This window comes from Lissotriton helveticus, chromosome 2_2 (genome assembly GCF_964261635.1).
Source record: "Lissotriton helveticus chromosome 2_2, aLisHel1.1, whole genome shotgun sequence".
Taxonomy (NCBI): domain Eukaryota; kingdom Metazoa; phylum Chordata; class Amphibia; order Caudata; family Salamandridae; genus Lissotriton; species Lissotriton helveticus.
In genome coordinates, this window is record NC_136060.1 from 461,916,417 (window position 1) to 461,928,754 (window position 12,338).

The 12,338-nt window shown below is 47.0% G+C and overlaps 1 protein-coding gene across 1 annotated transcript in view; it reads right to left on the reverse strand.

Annotated features, from left to right (window-relative positions):
- Positions 1-12,338, reverse strand: part of LOC144821887 (vasotocin-neurophysin VT-like) — a 165,857-nt gene that overhangs the window by 40,170 nt on the left and 113,349 nt on the right. Inside the window, exon 3 of the transcript XR_013608489.1 lies at positions 6,672-6,715. The gene's annotated coding sequence lies outside the window, so the exon portion shown is untranslated. The remainder of the gene's footprint in view (positions 1-6,671; positions 6,716-12,338) is intronic.

The window sequence follows — 12,338 nt, forward strand, 5'->3', positions numbered from 1 at the left end:
GCTGTGGCGAGGGACGTCGAGGATGAGTCTTGCGGAGGCGTTCTGTATGTGCTGACGTTGTTTCTGAAGTTTGGCTGTGGTTCCTGTTGAATTATTTGGTCATCGAGAGTGAGGAGTCCAGGATGAATCCCAGGTTACGTGCGTGGTCCGTGGGTGTCGGTGCGGTGCCCAGCGCTGTGGGCCACCAGGAGTCGTCCCAGGCGGAAGGGGATTGTCCGAGGATGAGGACCTCTGTCTTGTCTGAGTTCAGTTTCAGACGACTGAGCTTCATCCATTCCGCGATGTCTTTCATTCCTTCCTGGAGGTTGGTTTTGGTGATGACTGAGTCCTTGGTGAGGGAGAGTATTAGCTGGGTGTCGTCGGCGTAGGAGAAGATGTTGAGGTTGTGTTTGCGTGCGATGGCGGCGAGGGGGCTCATGTAGATATTGAAGAGGGTTGGGCTGAGCGAGGAGCCTTGGGGTACGCCGCAGATGATCTCGGTAGCCGCGGAGCGGAAGGGAGGGAGGCGGACTCTCTGGGTTCTGTTGGAGAGGAACGAGGTGATCCAGTCCAGGGCTTTTCCTGGGATCCCAGTGTCGTGGAGGCGGGTTATTAGGGTGCGGTGGCAGACGGTATCAAAGGCAGCTGAGAGGTCTAGGAGGATGAGAGCGGTTGTTTCCCCGTTGCCCAGCAGGGTCCTGATGTCGTCAGTGGCTGCGATGAGGGCGGTCTCGGTGCTGTGGTTGGCTCAAAATCCGGACTGGGATGGGTCAAGGGAGTTGTTTGCCTCGAGGAATGTAGTCAGCTGTTTATTGACGGTCTTCTCGATGACTTTTGCCGGGAAGGGAAGGAGAGAGATGGGGCGGAAGTTCTTGAGGTCTTTAGGGTCCGCTGTGGGTTTCTATAGAAGGGCGTTGATCTCTGCGTGTTTCCAGCTTTCTGGGAAGGTGGTGGATGTGAAGGAGCTGTTTATGACGTTCTGGAGGTGGGGTGCGATGATGGTGTCGGCCTTGTGGAAGATGTGGTGAGGGCACAGGTCCGAGGGGGAGCCAGAGTGGATGGTGTTCATGATGTGGGTGGTGTCTTCAGTGCTAATGGGTGTCCAGGCGCTGAGGATGGTGGTGGGGGGCGTTGGTTGGGCGAGTGGTGGCGGAGTTTGAGCGCCGAAGCTGTCATGTATATCGGTGATTTTGCGGTAGAAGAACGTGGCGAGGGAGTTGCAGAGGTCTTGCGACGGTGTGATGTCATTGTTGCTGGCGCTGGGGTTGGAGAGCTCTTTTACGATGCTGAAGAGTTCCCTGCTGTTGTGTGTGTTGTTGTCCAGCCGCTCTTTGAACGATGTTCTTTTGGTGGTGCGGATCAGCTAGTGGTGTTTGCGAGTGGCGTTCTTGAGAGCTGTCATGTTTTCTGTTGTTCATTCGTGGCGCCAGGATTTCTCGAGAGTTCGGCAGGATTTCTTTGATTCTTTGAGGGCGTCGGTGAACCATGTGGTTTTCCTGTTGTAGTTCTTGCCTGGGGGGTTCTTCAGTGGAGCAAGGGCGTCGTCGCAGTCGGTGATCCACTGTGCGAGGTTGCGGGCTGCGTCGTTGGTGTCAGAGGTGTCGGTTGGTGGGTTTTGGCTCAGTGATGTGGTTAGCTGGTCTGTGGTGATTTTGCTCCAGCTTCTGCGGGGGATCTGTTGTGGGCAGTGGTGGGAAGCAGTCTTCTTAAAGGTGAAATGGATGCAACAGTGGTCGGTCCAATGTAGTCCGGTGGAGTGGCTGAAGGAGACGTGGTTGCTGGCGGAGAAGATGGGGTTGAGCGTGTGGCCGGCATAGTGGGTGGGGGTGTTGACCAGTTACTTGAGTCCGAGGTTGTTGAGCAGGATGGTGGTGTTGTTGTCGTTATTGTTCTCCAGGTGGAAATTCAGGTCCCCTAGGAGGATGTATTCTAATGTGGCGAGGGCATGCGGGCTGATGAAGTCGGCGATGGTTTCGCTGAATTGTGTGCGCGGGCCCGGGGGTCTGTAGATGAGGGTTCCTCTGAGGGTGGTCTTGGGGTTGGTGTGGATCTGGAAGTGTAGGTGTTCGGCGGTGGTGAGGGTATCTTCGGCGTTGGTCGTGACTCTGATGGTGTTCCTGTAGACGATGGCGATTCCTCCTCCGATTTGGTTGATGCGGTCCTTACGGGTGATCTTGCAGTCGTCCGGGATGGCTATGGCGATGTCCAGGGCAGAGGAGGCGTTCATCCAGGTTTCCGTGAGGAAGGCGATGTCTGGTGCTGTTGTATCGAGGAGGTCCCAGAGTTCTACGGCGTGTTTGTGGACGGAGCGGGTGTTGAGTAGGATGCGCTTGAGGTGGTTGTTGTCGTTGCCTGGTCCGGAGGGTGGGGTGCATGTTTGGAGGCAGGTGAATTTGCAGGCTTGGCAGGTGAAGGGTCCGTGTGTGCGCTTTGGGGTGGCTCGGTGGCAGGCGGAAGGTCGGCCGGTGTTGAGTGCGTGGAGGGCGGCGATGTCGTATCTCAGTCGGGTTTTCTGGCTTTGGCAGGGGTCCTGGTGCTGGGCGCGTACAGGCGCGGACGGGCGCAGACGGGCTTGCCTTTGGCGCACCGAAGGCGCGCTGGCGGCGCGCACGCTGCGCGGTCGCTGCGCGGCCTCCATATGAGGGGAAGAGGGAGGGAGGAGCAGCTGGGAGGCAGGAGCGGGGTGGCGAATAGGGATCCAGGGGGGCGGGGCCGCAGGGGATGCAGCGGCGGGAGAGAGCAAGGGGGGAGCGGGTGGGTGGCACAGAAAGGAAAGAGGGCACAAGACGGGCACACAAGACAGGCAATTACAATGGGCACACAATAAACAGCAATGAACCAAGACGAGCAGAAATGAGAACAACGCGGGGGACACAATAAACAGCAATGAACCAAAAAACGAGCAGCAATGGAAACAACGTGGGGGACACCCGGTACGAACCGGGGGACAGCGGGGCACAGCGAGTGGCAGCAGTAGGGGTAGCGCCACACAGGATGACGGTGTGGTGGCTGAGGGGGCGACCTAACTGGTTACAGGGTCAAGGGTCGTTCCCTTTACCACCGCACGGCCTCCATATGAGGGGAAGAGGGAGGGAGGAGCAGCTGGGAGGCGGGAGCGGGCGGCGAATGGGGAACCAGGGGGGAGGGGCCGCAGGGGACGCAGCGGTGGGAGAGAGCGAGGGGGGAGCGGGTGGGTGGCACAAAAAGGAAAGAGGGCACAAGAGGGGCACACAAGACAGGCAATTACAATGGGCACACAATAAATTTAATTTAATTTAATTTCATTGTGGGTTTATATAGCGCTAGAATCAACTCCCGGAGGAGAAGCTCCGCACTTCGACCGCTGGGGAACCCGTCCTGGCTCACCCTGAGAGATGGTCCCTAATGGGTATCTCTAAGGTGCGACCAAGCATCCCCGGCGGTCTAGGGGGCCGTTGTGAAGATGAGGCAAGCTAATGCCCAGAGTTGCCGAGTGTGGTCCCTGACTGGAGTAGGCACGAGGCGAGAATTATCGAGCCCGCTGACCCTGGTCCACGACCCTGCCGCGTCGGGAATCGAACCCTGGTCCCGGGCCGTCCTCTGCTTACGGGTCTGCCGCCTCTAACCAGTGAGCCACACCACTCCACACTCCAACAGCAATGAACCAAGACGAGCAGAAATGAGAACAACGCAGGGGACAGAATAAACAGCAATGAACCAAAAAACGAGCAGCCATGAAGGGCTTCAAGGGTCAAACCTTCGCGGCTAAGCTGGCTTTGATGAAGCCACGGTGCTCGTCGGGATCTTTGGCCCTTGCAGAGCTACACTGGCTCCCAATACGGCAAATAATTCAGTTTAAATCTCTTTGCATAGTGTTTAAAACCCTTCATGGTTCAGGACCCAAACCTTTACAGGAGAAATTTGCCTGGTATATTCCGACGAGGTGTCTTCGCTCGTCCTCTGCTTACTTGGTGAGAGCTTCTAGATTTTGAAGAGCGAAATCAGGTGGCACAGCCGCCGCAAAGCTCTGGAATAAACTTCCATTAGAAGTCAGACAGTCCCAGGACCTCCTGCAGTTTAGGAAAAAGGTTAAAACATGGCTGTTCCCTAGAATTTGATCCAGTGATGATGGAGAACGTTTACTGCCAATCCACTCCCTTTTTCCATCTGTGGGTGTTGATGTGACGTGCTACAGCGCCAAGATACCCGCTGGGTGAAAGTTACGCTTCATAAATTTGGCAAACAATACAATGCAATACAATACAACGTTTAGGCCTAGCAGATGTTACAGGCCCTATCATACATAGATCCATCTCAGTTAGCTGGCCCAAGTCTTGCGCCTAATTCAAGTAGGGATACCTACATCCCTCCCACAAACCTACCTGTTCTCACTTTATAACCAGATTCTCAACCCAATGTTGACCTAGTTTTGCATAGCTGAGCATGCAGCAGCCCCCTTCCTTCCTTTCATGGGCATGGCCAATTCACCCACAACTCACAGATCCATCCCCATACAAAAACACTACTTTTATATTGACCCATCCCACCACTGAATTTGTATGGAAAAACCTGTTCTGTTCACATCTGTATATAAAAAACTATTTACCCCGACCATTTTAGATGGGTGTTTACAAATAACGTAATGTATTGTTTTACTGAGTCTGTATCATTTAACATTCTCCTTTTATTGCAATATACTCGCATATGTCAACAGCAATGCCCACACGCTTGCAAAAGAATAGCAACACATCCACGTTAGTTGAGGCACAAATATTTTTAGGTAATTTTTTCAAGATTATATACATTGAGGCTTTAAATATGAATTAAAGTAAATTGCCCTTGAGAAGGAGGGAAAGAACAAAAATAGTGCCCGGTTCCAGGGAGGAATAGTCAACATGCAGGGTGGCTGGGCAAAGGAAAGAGAACATTGAGAACATGAGGTAAGCTATCCATTCAGATATTTTATTTTTATGGCAGCGGCAGTTGCTCGACTGTGCGTTGCTTCAGTGTTGCTTCAACCTGAAGCACCTTCGTTTGAAATGTGGTGTGAAAAGTTTTATAATGTATTTAATTTGGAATATAGGTTGTATAGCATTAAATCTGTGAGGAAAAAAATGTTGGGGGTTCAAATTTGGGGGCCTATGTTGGAACATATGGACATACTATTGTGAAAAATAATAACATCCTATATATCTTATGTTTTTCCTTTTTTGTTGTAGAAATTATGTTTACATTAATGCTTCAATTATTGATTTGTAAGTATATACATGCAATAAACTGAACAAAATAAAAAGAGAATATGAGGATATACGTCTATTTATAGAATCCAAAGAGAACAGTACAAAAAGTATGTAAAATGTCCAGAAAAATAGTCCAAATCAAAGGCCCCAAAGTCCTATAGTGAAGTTAATGTTAAAAGTAAAAGTCCAGGGGCCTCATTTATGAGGCCTTGCGTCAGTTTTGCGCTGCTGATGCGTCACTTTTTGTGACGCATCGGCGGCGTAAAACATGCGCCTTGTTGCGCCATATTTAAAAAGTGACGCATCTAGGTAGATGCGTCACTTTTTAAACCACTGCGCCACATTATACCTGCGTCAGGTATAATGTATGCAGAGGGGGCGTTCCCCCACAAAAAGCCTCGTAATAGTGACGCAGTGAAATCTATGAGATTTCACTGCGTCACTTTTAGGACGCTGTTGCGTCAAAATCTTGCGCCTGCCTCACAGCAGGCGTAAGACTGACGCAAGCCCTTTCACATGGGGCTTTCCCCATGTGAAAGGACGCATTGCTGGAGTTGCGTCACTTTTGTGACACACTCCAGCAATGCGTCACTTTTGCGCTCACAGATACGTCAGAAATACTGACGTATCTGTAACTCCTTGCGACATGATGCGTCATACATTAAATATGACGCATCATTGGTGTCGCAAGGAGTGCGCAGTGAAAAGTGACGCATCGCTGTTTTCACGCAGCGATGCGTCACTTTTCATAAATAAGGCCCCAGATGCTAACAGATGTCCACCCCCACCCCACACACTGTCTTCCCACTCGTGTCGTGGGTTGAGGGTAAAGGTTTCTGGGCTTCTTTTGGGTCTGACATTAGAACCACTTGGTGCCCCTGCAGGCCTTGGGTTTGCGGGGAGGTCCGGCCATCTCCTGAGAATCTTGACACTTTGGAGTTTGTTTAGGGAAAAAGAAGGAAGACCTATTGGGAGGCACAATAATAGATGGAGGGGTGGGTCTCTTGATGATGGCTAAAATCTAGAAGGACAGGAGGCAGCAAATCTCTCTGTGCTGGTCAGCCTGCACCTCTCTGTGTGTATCCTTCCCTCTGTCACTATCTCTTTGACATCCAGAGAGAGACCCTGCTGACCAGCTATCAGCAGCCTTAGATGTTACTCGTTACATGGAGGCGCAGGCATTGTAAGGGCGAATGGGGGGTCTCTTGAGTGGTCGAGGGGGTGCCATCAGGTCCACATAATGGAGCAGCCTGTTTTTGGGGCACCACTGATGTTTCTTAGCCAGGAGTATCTTCATGTCTGGCTCCTCCTTGCATCTGGTGTCCAGCACAGCCACTATCTGGATATTCTCCAGAACCCATGCCTAGAGCCTTCTTGACTGAGAAAGAGTGACTGACCAGGTGGGACGCCCTTCCTGCTGCTGGAACCTGCGCTTGGGCTCTCCTGTGCTTGGCTGTCGACAGCGGTCCTTACCCTTCTTTGCTACCGGTCCCCCGCTTCCTTGCTTGCGTTTGCAGCTGTAAGGGTAACATGACAAGAGAAAGAAATCATGAATGCATATGTACACTACTTCATTGATATAAGAACACTTCTTTCAGCAAGTTACATTATCTTATACCCCCACTCCTGTAGGCCATGCAAGGCTATAATTCACACCACTTTTAACAGTGGGTGCCTATGATAGTGCATCTGAAGGATGTTACTTCCCCCTCAAACATAGTTCTTTGTCTGTGACCTACATTCCGAAATGCTGCTTTAGGACATAGTATGCCTTGACTGACTCATGAAATAGCAACCTGACATTCCCTTATGATGCAATGTATTCATAACTGGAAGGTCAAAAGATGATGATTGATTGATGCAGTGTGCATTGATATTAGATGAATATGTGATGGTTAATCGTCCTAAATGCACATTATATGTACAATGTTGACAAAAATCTGTATATGTGTATTGTATATACACATGACTTGACAATGACCATTCCATGTGTGGTACCATGTCAAAATGGCAGAAAAACTTGTGTTTCACATTTTATATTAGCTGTGTCTCACATGATAAAAGAAACCTATATTATATATGTCATGTGCATTTAATAATACTCAGTCACTCATATTAAAAAATAAGGCTATATGATAATGGTAAACTGGGCATTTAAAAATGGGCGATTTTCCATTAATAACTTTCAGTATGCCAACATATGATACAAAAACCTTAAAAAAATGTTGGAGAAAAATTAAACAATATTTACAAACATGACATTCATTCAACTACACTTTTGACACAGTCAAACATGGATATAAAAAGACATATTAAACATTAGAGATTACACTATAACACGTTCAATTCATAGATATAATAATATTTCTTATTATAGTAAAACCTATCACTTCGCTACTGCTGTGGGCCTTCGTCTGGGTGTAGAGAGTAGGGCCTGCTTTTTGTAAGACCCTGCTATGCAGTAGTGAGAACCTGGGGCATCATGTATTGGGCTGGGAGGATACCCCAGCACGCCCTGTGCCTCCAGCCTCTCCCAGTGGGTCTCCTCTGGCACTCAGTGCCTCTACAAGTGTGATCACCAGGACACTGCAGCATGGTCAGATGTCCTGCCACATTTCCCTTCATGCTTCATTACTTCATTAGAATGTAGGATTCCCCCAGAGTTTAGGATATTTGTTGAGGAGCAGAAGGATTGAGGAGGCATGTGTGTCATTAGGTGGCTCAGGAATGGCCTACTTCCTGTTCAAAAGCGGTACAAAAGGGGGTGGTGATGGACGGAGCTTCTGAACCAATCAAACACTCACACCCAGTCAACAGATCTGGGTTTAATCCATCACCGTTCTTTAGCCCACTCTGCCACCCAGGGCTGAAGACGGCTGTAATGCCAGAAACTGGTCCTCGGTAGCTTGTTTCCGGTCCAGGGAAGGCATGGCTTGGCAGTTCGGGCTGGACTGTTCCCATGAGGCACAGGGTCAGCCTGATTTGCGTATAGCCATGTCTGAACTGGGGTGGCAGAGTGGGCTAAAGAACGGTGATGGATCAAACCCAGATCTTCTGACTGGGTGTGAGTGTTTGATTTGTTCAGATGCTCAGTCCATCACCACCCCCTTTTGTACTACTTCCTGTTCAAGTATGTAATATCCTGTTTGGTATAGTTGATAAAAAAACTCTAGGTATTTAAAACCTTTATCTACTATTTGTATTTCGCATCCCCGTGGAAGCCCTGGTGGGGAGACTCACAGCACATAAAGGAGCAATTTTGTCCAGTTTATGGTATACCCAGTGACCCACCCGCATGATGTACAGATGTCCAGCAGGCAGTTAATCGAGTGTGCCGGGGATGCCAGGTACAAAAGTATATTATCCGCATATAACGAGATGCGGTTCTCCCATCCCATGGCCCACTTTAAGCCTCTGATAACCGGGTCTTGACGTATCCAGGCGGCCAGAGGCACCAACCCCATACAATGTAAGTTCTCTGTTACTTGATTTTCCCCCAACATAGCGAAGAGAGAGAAATCCACTGCTTAGGTGAAATGTGTAGAACATGAAGGGGAAATGAAGTGGGCACACTTGCCACATCAAAATGGCAATTTACACTGCACATACAGACACTGCAGTGGCAGGTCTGAGACAATGTTACAGGGCTACTCCTGTGGGTGGTACAACCAGGGCTGCAGGCCCACTAACAGCATTTGATTTACAGGCCGTGGCACTCTCAGTGCACTGTACTAGGAACTTACTAGTAAATCAAATATGCTAATCATTGAGAAACCAATCATACCATGTTTTAGAGGGGAGAGCATATGCACTTTAGCACTGATTAGCAGCGGAAAAGTGCCCAGAGTCCTAAAGCCAACAAAGGGAGGTCAGAAAAATTGTCAGAGGAAGGGAAAAAGTTTGAGGATAACCCTGCAAAAAGGGCCGGGTCCTCCAATTATGATGTGCTTATCTTAGGAATTTATCAGACTTTAAATACATGATTACATTCAATTATGGCTTATATGTTCATACTGAGATGGGGTAAAGTTATGAGTGACTATGTGTCTGATACCATTCCCTATATGTACATGAAGTCAAAATGCTTGTTTAGTAACTAAATGTCACTGAAATCCCGTGCAACCAGCTGATGTACTAGAGTTGCCACATATGCACGAACGGCAGCATATCCACCAGTGACGCAGTCAGTGACATCACAGACAGTTTTCATGTTGCTGGACCGCCAATGCTGTCTGCTGTGGAACTCGTGTTCCCTGTTGCGGGTTGGCTGAAGTACTATATGGGTGCCACCCATGTCACCTGATACCCAAGGGAAGGCTGCAATATTATAGAATTCCTTTACAATCTGTTGCCTTTCTGTGCCTGACTGTGGTGATAAACGGTGGCACTCGTTTGGTGATGTATATGAGGACATGTCGTAACACCAAGGCCTCCCTGAGTTTGAGGTGCCACGTGTGTCTCGAGTAACCCTTTGGAAAGATTGAGGGGCATATTACTAACGGTGGCGATAGGCAATTATCGCCGGTTTAGTGGCGATAATTCTATCGCTCTATTAGCAAGCTGTCGCTAACTGATGTTAGCGACAGCTTTTAGGCGATAGCAAGCAGTTTGGGGCTCGCTTTCTATGTCAGCGATATTTATCGCTAATGACATGCAAAGTGGGCTTACCCAACCTGTTAGCGACTGAAAGCAGTCGCTAACGACGCTATCACCTATTAGCAAGGCAGGCGTAGCGATGGAAATATTCCTGCTATCGCCAAAAACTAACGCCTGCTCAGACCAGTTCTTAGCCATGTTATCCAATGGGAGGTGGATAAAATGGCTAAGAGCATTTCGTCGCTAATGCGTGAATATCGCTGTATTTTCAGCGATATTCACACATTTCTCCGCTATCGCTGGATATTTTAGCACAATGGAGAAAAACGTTGCTAATAGCATGTTTTCTCCGCTAACATATCCAGCGATAGGCAGCGATAAAAAATTGTCGCTAAGCCTGTTTAGCGATAAATATCCCTACTTTTTGGTAATATGCCCCTCAGTTTCCAGGAAATGCATTGCAGCCAGTATTTTAACATGTGTAGGGATGGTCAGAGAGCAGGCTGTAGGTGTGCTGAGCTCCAGTTCCCAGTCAAGAATCACATGAGGTGAAAGTCAATATATACCAATTTTTGTTTTTCTGAAGATGTTGACTTTCCTGCATATGCTCTTTCTCCTCCTCCTTGTTCATCTATATAAGACTTAAGGCAACAAAGACATTCACTGTCATGGTGGCCATGGTTGTCACTTGCCGTTTTATGTGTGATTGGTTGAAGTAGTGATTTTAACCTGTTGATGAGTCTTGTGTCTTGATTCACCCTCCCCCTTGAATTAGCAGGTGAGTTGAATGTGAAAGAAGCCTATGTGTTGTCTGCAAATTCTAGACATGCCTACTGTGATATGCTTGCATTTACATTTAGTTAATGAATGAAAAAGAACTAGAAAAATATGTAAAATTAGATTTTTGACACATAAAAGTAATTTACCCTATATTTTTTTTCTCCCTTAACTCTGTCAGTATGATTACCCGCCTCCATTAATTTCTATGGGAATGCCTTGCAGTACCAACGATTGGCCATGTGTGGTCTATGACTTACTCCAAGGCTTGGCTGAAATAGATTTTACTCTCTAAATAGAATGAGAGGGACCTTTTAGTAACCAAAGGACTAGGGTTCAATTCAGAAAAAGCAGCTATGTGTCCTTTGGTCTACCAATAATAAAAAACAGAGAACATTTGACGCACTAGACTCATAATCTGTGCAGAGGGCTCTTACACTAAATATTGATTTTCCTCTGTATATCAGTTCCCAGCCCCAACGCCATTATACACGGTTACAGTTTTGAAAAAGTGTAGTGTCTTTTAATGCTCTCTTTATTTCCTTTGTTATCTAATCTATTCATCTTTCAATTTATGGTGTGATTTTTTAAATTTAGAAGTATATGAATTTTGTATTATCAAATGTTCTCTTGTTTTTAACTTGTTAATTTTGCCTTATATGTTTTTAATAAATTGATATCTAATATTTTCAGTATTATTTGTGTGTGTTGGCACACTGCTTTCTCAATTGTATATGTGTGTCCCCCTACCCCCCCCCCCCCACACGTTGAATCTGTGTGATAGAGGTGTTTGAATGAATAAGGTTTTTTTTATTATTGGTGTACCAAAGGACACATTGCTTTTTTTTCTGACATAGATTTTAGCCTGTTTCATCTGTAGTACTACTGGCGTAGATGTGGCTGTAACTTTGGTGAATAGTAACTGGCTTACTCATTTGTAGGTATGTTATTGTATTTCCTTATGGCTCTCTGTGCGCCTCCTTTGTTTTACTTTTACTCTATCAATTTAGCATGAGATACTCTGCATTTTCCCGACAATCTCCATTACCCCCCACAATTCCACAAAAAAATGTATACATTCGTTTTGCGAGTTCTCCACATTTGTGTCGGAGAACTCCCAATTTCAATTCAATTTATTTAAATATGATTTTGGAACTCCTTGGAGATCCACATTTTACATAGAAACAGGCAAAATATGATAAAATAAAACCACATATAAACATCTTATATTAGCAAAGAATATGCAAATTGTCATACCGTTCATCTAATACAGTTCTAAAAAACATTTAAAAAAATTAAAGATTCTGTTACAGAAAATTTCGTTTGGGGGACTAAAAGTAGCATCTATCAGAGATCTTGCAGATAAAATACCAAACTGAACACATACGGGCTTTACCCAGCGACGGCGGTGGGCCATTAAAGCTGGACAAACTAGCAGGACATGTAAAGAAACTTGAACTGAGGCATTGCAGAAGTTGCATACATTGGATACGCCGTACCATTTGGCCAACAACTTATTCAGGGGAAGGAGATCCTGCCTAAGAAGCAGCCAAAAGCGGCGCAAACCATGGGGAATGTTCCAGGAGACATAAGGTTGCATTTGTCTAAATAAACAGGAATCAACCGCTTGCGTAACCCCCTTCTTTTGCACAATCAAATTGCAATCCCTTTCGTAGTTCAGCTTCCATGTAGCTTGTTTTAATGTTAATTTTAATTGGTGCATAGTAAGGTCTAAAAGAGTGGCTTCCTCTAAGTCCAACAGTGTAA